We start from the raw sequence: 7,626 nt of genomic DNA, 5'->3' as shown, positions 1-7,626 counted from the left end.
CAGGGGGCGCCCCCGCGCGTAAGGCCGCCTTGGCGCCGGGGCCCTGGAAGGTGCCGGGCTCCGACAAGCTGCCCGGCGTCCTCAAACCCGGCGCCTCGGCCGCGGGCAGATGAGCCGCGGGGCCCCTGCCCGTCGCCCCGCCTCGACGCCTGCAAGCCGTTCTTCTTCGGTTCCGTCTCACGGCGTTTTAATTTATTGTCACTGTCACACGCATAGATCCACGAGGCACCCAGGCCTGGGAGCATCTACATGAGGTCCCAGATGTCCAACGAGCTTGGGCGGTCCAGCGTCCACGCGCAGACCCAAACTGATCCTAAAGCCCCCGGTTCCGCTGTGGGGGCTTTGGCAGCTATGGAAGAACCAAAATTACGTGAAGAACATCACGGAGAGACAGTGCAGTGTAGCTTTAGTTTAAAAAAAAAAAAAAATCCCCCCACTGCATGAAGGATCTGGATGTCATCCAAATTTTATATCAAGAAACTGGACACGTTAAGAGCAATTACAAACTGGAATATCGCCTTAAAAATCAAACTGCACGGAGCAAGCTGAAACGGAGACAAGATTATATCTTTTAATTGATCTAAAGAGTTGTAAATAAATTGTTCTTGACATATCTAGACAGGGGTTAAAAGGTTTCTTTGAAATATTCAGAACTTCGCCCATGACATGTTTCTATGGCTCGCCCGTGGCATCCATCACTGGTATTAGCAGCAACGTTCCCCGCGTACTGCAAGATGAGTTAGAAATCTAGTGAATCCATTGGTATAATGCCATTTTTACTGCCATTTCTGTGGTCAAATCATGTTTCTGTACACTTCAGTGGTAGAATAAAAGGTTTTAAAAAATTGTATCCTAGGGAACAGTGCGTAAGTCAGAATTTTGCAGTTTAGCTCATAGATCTTAATTGGTTTTCATCTAAAGTATGAATTTTATAATTGAAAGACCACAATTTGTTTAATCAAGATTGGCAACGCTGCAATTCCTTTCTGAAAAGGCTTTCCTATTGTCTCGGGCTAGCAGAGATAGTAGCTTCTTTGACAGCAATGTTATATTTCATTTATTGTCCTTCTTTAAACCCTCTTTCCATTCGTTTTCACTTTGATAGAGCAGAGGCAAAGTATTTCTCCTATATTTCTCAGATTATAATGAATCCCTGATATTAAAAAAATCATTATGACAAATTTATTTTCATTAAAGAACATGACTCTTTCAGCATTCTGTTCTGCTTATCTTTCTTATTCTTTCTCCTCTTATTTCCATTCGGTTAGCTTTTTTGTATGGTAGTCTTTGCCAAATTTGTATTTCTTTAGAAACCTGTAGATGTTTCTGTTTATCTTCATTGATCTATGATTAATTCCTTAGTAAAAGTCTAAGGCTTGCCTTTCTTCCCTACTATTTTAATATTCTTTGAAAAAATGTTACCTTCAATTAATTATCCATTTGTTGATGAAAGTACCTCCAAATTTATAGAAAAATTTTATAAGAATTTATTTGAACCAGATTTTTGAGGACATGCCTGGAAGCAAGATCTCAACAGACTGAGAAAATGCTCTGGAGAATGGCAGTTTTGCAGTTCATTTTATTCATTTAGAATCAAAGGAGAAACAGGAATTTATGATCAGACCATCGTGTGCGGTTACTTTCGGTCACTGCACTTGTCAGGCCTGCCATCTAGCCCTCTGAGCTTGTCAGGTTTATTACATAGCCCTTTTTTTGTTCACACGTTGGTACTTATTTGTAGCTACACGTATTAAAAGGCAAATGTCTCTGAGGGCAGTTTCTCTTTAATATGGTCTGAATGAATGAGGCTTCATCCTGCCCGTATTCTGCCCCTTACAGAAGTTCAAATGCAAATAAGCCTCACCTGCCTGCGCTTGTAGTCAAATAAGGAAAACAGGGAAATCAGGTCCATCATACAAGGTCACACATAAAAGCCTTCCTGCGTTGACTCTTTCCCTGTCTTCATAATTGCTGTACCCTGAGCACTAGCCGTTTAATTTTCATCAGGCGTAGGAGTAGTTGAGTTGTTCGACAAGAAGAAAATATGGTTGAAAGCCTCAAGTGAAGAGTCTTGCAGCTTGTAAAAGCAATTTCCAAAAATGGAACCCATTCATCAAAAACAAAAGCACAAACACATGTAGCAGTTTACAATACATTTGGTTTAATCTCAATTAGTCTTTCCCCCCTGGACTAGAAATCCAGTATAGTTTGCCATTAATTTATTGAATCTGGTTTTGGACAATGTTTCTGTAGTGTAGCTGCACGTCCCGGTACTATATCCTCTGACCTTTATTTTCCATGTGTTACAAAAGGATTAAAAAATTGAGATTACGCTTGCATAAATTCTAATTTGCACAGTTCACAGCTACTACTTGTGCATAATTGCTTTATGCGGCTGTAATCCATAACCTGTGAAGACAGCACATCATCTAAATCCCATTCCAAATAATATTTCTGTGTAGTGTTAGCTGTGAATTTACCCTGTACAGCTGTATCTCTATAAATATAATTCCATGTATTAATAGTCACAGAAAGACTGTAAGTGAGCAACTATTTTTATGAAACGCACCACTATGGATAAATTAACTTTTACAGAAATCTTGTTTACTGTATGATATTCTAAAACACTGTCAAATAAAATATATATCCAAAAATCTTTTCTTTTTCCAACTATATAGGCTGTGTGTTAATTTGAGTAAATAATTACTAGAGTTCATAATTTTTTAAAACCACAGTTTTTGTAGATTTTTTTTTTTTAAGTTTAACTTTAATGCCCCAACTAGGACTTCTTTGAAACTTGAATCTAATTGCAGAAGAATTACAAAGGAAAAGACTGTTGACTTTTTAGCCCAAGTAAACTGGGTTTTCTCATAGATAATCTGGTTGGTATTTTCCTGTCAGCTAACTACATCACTTAGGGATTGGCAGTATGTTTTTGTTGCTTGCTACATTTATTGATATCAAGTCTTTTTCAAAAAGGATTAACAGTATCAATCAACAATAAATTCCATCGCGTTTTTTCTTTTTAATTCTAAAAATTTTTTCATGAAAAAATTCCAAGGAGTTTATGCAGAAACCTAAACTAAATTTACCAAACAGCAGTGTAAAGATCCAAATTGAATGGCCTGACATACCTTTTGCCATGAATTGCAATATGTGCATTAGGGTGAAGGAGAGTTCTGTGTGGTAATAGGATGACAACCCTGCCGTCAAGATTACAATCCATAGAAACAGCCTCAACTGTTGTCTTGTCAAGATTTTCCACTGATGTCAACAGGAGGCCTAAGATTCCTAACCTACCATTTTTTACTCCAACATAATTTTTTAAAAAATAATCTATGTATCACTTTTCAAGCACAAAAAGTTAATATATTTATAATATATATGTCATATGTCATTCTTTATGAACCAATCTGTAAATGACCAAGTACAAGCTGAAAAAGCAAGATTTATAAAACAATGTAGTTAACAAAATGGAGTGTAACTATTAATAATGTACAGCTAATTTCTATTTTTTTAAAAAAGTCATTAGGGCATCAAAAAGATTAGAAATCAGACGAAAAGGATGAGGAGAAGAACAGAGCAGGACTAGGGTGAAGGCACCTGGGGCCCCTGGCCTGGACAAGGGCCTTCCCATAAATCAAAGGTCTCCAGGGTGAGATAGGTAAATATGAAACAGTGAAGAGAGCCAAGTAGGAACTGGGCCAATGGACCCTCCTCTAAAGCTGTCATTTTGTCATGTCCAAGTCCACTGTGGAACGGTCTTCCAGTTTCTCAAAAGAAGCAAAAAAAAAAAAAAAAATCAGTTCTTTATTTGAAATTTTACGGTTTTTAAAGCATGACAAGTTTAATTCACATTTTTAGGAAACACTGAACAAAAAGACAAAACACTACCACAACAAACCATCTGCAGACCAAGTCTGGCCCACGGCTCAGCAATTTGCAGCCTCTGTGTTGGAACAACAGCCAGGCTTTCAGCAAAGAAACTCACTTTCATCAGGTTCTGGTTCACCTTCCAGGCAGTGGATCATACAGACCCTAGCGATCATAAAACGTGTGGCTCTTGAGGTTCATACATTTGCCTGGAATAGCTTCAAATGCATATCTAAGCATGAGACACTCTGCTAGAAACGTGATCACTGTTCCTGCAGTAGAGGTGGATTTGCTGTGAAACTGAAGAAACTGAAGCCTGCATGAGCCCTAAAGCTTATTCAAAATTTTACATTCTCTTTCTTAATGAGTCTCCTCCAAACTGTATAAACTTGGAGCTCCCCAAAGGTGAATATGCCCCTGCCCTATTGATACTACAGTTTTTCAGGCCAAACTCACAGCAAAATCAAATAACCTAATTTCCGAAGAATTTGGGCTAAACAGAGATTTCTTTTTCAGACAACTAGAATGCAAGACAGGATGCCTGTAAAATTACAAGAGTGTTTTCCAAGTCTTAAAATAGTAAGGGTATTATGCCTAATGATAAGTTCTACATTGTGTCTAGTTCATTTAAGGCACCAATTAAATATGTAGAGATTATGATTATGACTATTGGTGGTCATAATTGTAAGTTGTAAACATTTGGATATAAACAATAGAGCAACATCCTATTATTAAGCCAACTCCTTTGCTGGGCATTTGGTGGCATATCACCCAGGCAGCTCAGTGATCTGGCATGCCATAAAAACCTAAGTTTGATGAGATCTTTCCTTGTGATGAAACTTGCCTCTTGGAGAGTGATTTCACCTAGAAAAAGCTGGGAATCTTGTGAAGCAACAAAGTGACCTTGACTTTCTTAAGTGGAAGATAAATTTTCTAGAATCCTAACAAGGTGTGTCCATGTGAAAGGAAATAAAACCTCCCCTGTGATTTCATTCCAAGTCAGTTGCCTTCACACTGAGGAACACACATTTCTGGGATACATAGAGACTTAAATGGGGTAGCTTAAATGGAACCTATTTCCAGAACTTCAACTTCCATTTTTAAGCATTTCAAACCTGTAGACTGCCAATTCCCTGTTCCCACCTACCCTCTACAAGGACCCTTTACGTTGGAGAAGAAAGACGGACCTATCACTTGTCTTGCATTTCCTCCGGTACATCACAAGGTATAAAAAATTGTAGGGAGCTAAATGAAGAGACAATTGGAGAATGCAGCCCTCCGGGGGGAGAATCAAGAGAACAAAGTAGAGAGTATCAGTAAGAAATATCTAGGTGGGCAATGCTTGCCTTCATTCAGGAGCCCTGGTAGGGTTTCCATCTATCTAAGAATTAGCATCCATATTTATTTCAATTTTAAAATAAAGTCAGACTTTTTCTAATTGAATATGTGATTTGGTTATTTGTCTGGCTTGACCACAAGGACTGACTTTGCCTGTTAAATTATATGGCAGATATTTGTCATAAATTAAATGAGTTAAATCTGCAACTACGAAGTTTAAATAAATGCATATAAAGCACACATACAAGAGAAAACATATTCTTTGAAATATTTAAATTTGTGATAAATATGTAGATGTCAAATCAACTTAAAAATGAAATGGGATCTGGAGTTTTATAAAATTATTTTAGGGGCTATGTGAGCTAATAGGAGCACTCACTAAGGCAAACTTACTTAGTTCTGTTTAATAAAAGTTTAAAAATAGTGTTGAATGTCTACTATATGTAAAACACTACAGGTGAACAAAACACAGCCTCTGTTCCCAAATTGCCTATACTCAATCCACTTAGGAGACCAAGACAATTAACATAAGTCACAATGCAATAAGTGTAATGTAGGAATGCTGGATTCCGTTGGGTGTGGAAATAGCTGCAGTTAGTTAGAGGTCACCCTGGATAAGTGGCGTTTTAGTTGGGTTTTGAAGGCTGGGTAGGATTTCAAGAGGCAGAGGAAGTATAAGAGAGAGAACAGCATGAGCAAAGTCAGAGTGAGAAAACTTAGATAGTTGTTAGAGAAATGGTGAACTGTTTATTTCGACCAAGATTGTTTTGGGGGCAGGGATGGATTTTAAAAAAGTGTGGGTTCAAGCAGATCACAAATGTCATTAGTGAGCAATGGAGAGTCATTAAAGATTTCTGAGCAGAGACAAGATAAAATCAGCAATTGTCTCTGGAAAGAAGTCCTGGCAGTCCTGTCTGGGGTGAAGTGGCGGTGGAAGATGCAAGAGCAGGTACTAACATCAGTCCAAGTGAGATAAGGAGATCTGAGCACCTGGCATGGAGGGGAGAGATGCGAAGGCTCTCGAGGAGGGCCAACAAGCAGATCTCCCATTTACAGAATGCAAAGAATCAGGGACCACCACCAGTCAGGGACAACCACAGGCTTCATTCATCCTACGTGAAAAGGAAAAATGGGAGGAGGACAGATATACAAGGGACGTCACGAAGGTTTTTGACAGGTAAAGTGTGAGGGGCTCTCAGGTCACCCATGTGGAAATATGCATCCAGCCAATAATCATGGACTAAAGATGGAGCTGCTGCAACAAGATCTCCAGTGAAGTTCAGGTGAGAGGCTGAGTCTAGGATAAAGACTTTGGAATCAGCTCCTTGGAGCCTGCTGGGACCCGCTCCAGAGATTTTGATGTGATTGGTTGATATGAGAGCATTTGGGAGGAGAAATGTCCTATGCATTATAAATACATCCACAGAAGAAGTAGCATGCAAAGAGTGCTTTGTTACAGAAAGCAAGGATTCTGGAAAATTTTTCATTTCTCTCTGAAGTCCGAGTGCCACCAGGAAACACATGAGCCAATTAATTTTTCCAGTCCTTAACAAATAATAAAAGTGAGCTGCAAGTGGTCTAACTTCAAGAGACACGGAGAAATTCATAGAAGAAATACTTCCAAACAGATATCCCTGTACACCACTCATTTTCAATTTTCAATTTAAATTTAAACTTTAAAGATTAGCAGAGGTCATAAGATTCAGTGACATATCTTCCAATTACTTCTGTGTTATCTCATCATACTGGGGACATGTGGATTCTTGCTTCTTGATCTGGATTTGCAACTCTGAGATGACCTTAGTTATGCCTCAGAGCAAACAAATGTGAGCAAATGAGCAGTTACAAGATGAAGGCCGAGAAGACAAAATTATATTTATGCGTGTGTGTGTGTGTGTGTGTGTGTGTGTGTGTATACATATGTATATATACATACACACATAAGCACACAGATACACAGACATATACCCAGAAACTCCAATTTTAAAATTTTTATTGTAACAAAATAACATATATTCAAAAAGTACATAAAAACATATGGATAGCTTACTCAATTTTAACACAAGCACATATGTAGTTATCACCCAGGCTGAAAAATAGTCAGGTACTCTTGAGTCTGGCACAGAGTAAATATTTGATGCATATAAATTTTCATTGTATTGGAATTCTCATTCAACAAATATTTATTAGGTGTTAGCTATGTGCCAGGCACCGTGCAGAGTGCTGAGACTGTAAAGGTGGACTAGGCAGGGCTACCCACCCCACAGGGAGCTTTCAGTCTTTTAACTATCAGAAAGCTAACTCCACAACCAGTTACATAGTTGCAGTTATAATAAGAGCTACAAAGAGGAAGTGAGGGAGCCAGAGGTGAGTCCAGCCCAGGCCTGATGGGCGGAGGAGGCACAACTGGGAAAG

The sequence above is a fragment of the Pteropus vampyrus genome, unplaced genomic scaffold (genome assembly GCF_000151845.1).
Source record: "Pteropus vampyrus isolate Shadow unplaced genomic scaffold, Pvam_2.0 Scaffold107, whole genome shotgun sequence".
NCBI classification, from domain to species: domain Eukaryota; kingdom Metazoa; phylum Chordata; class Mammalia; order Chiroptera; family Pteropodidae; genus Pteropus; species Pteropus vampyrus.
Note: the sequence above shows the minus strand (reverse complement) of the source record.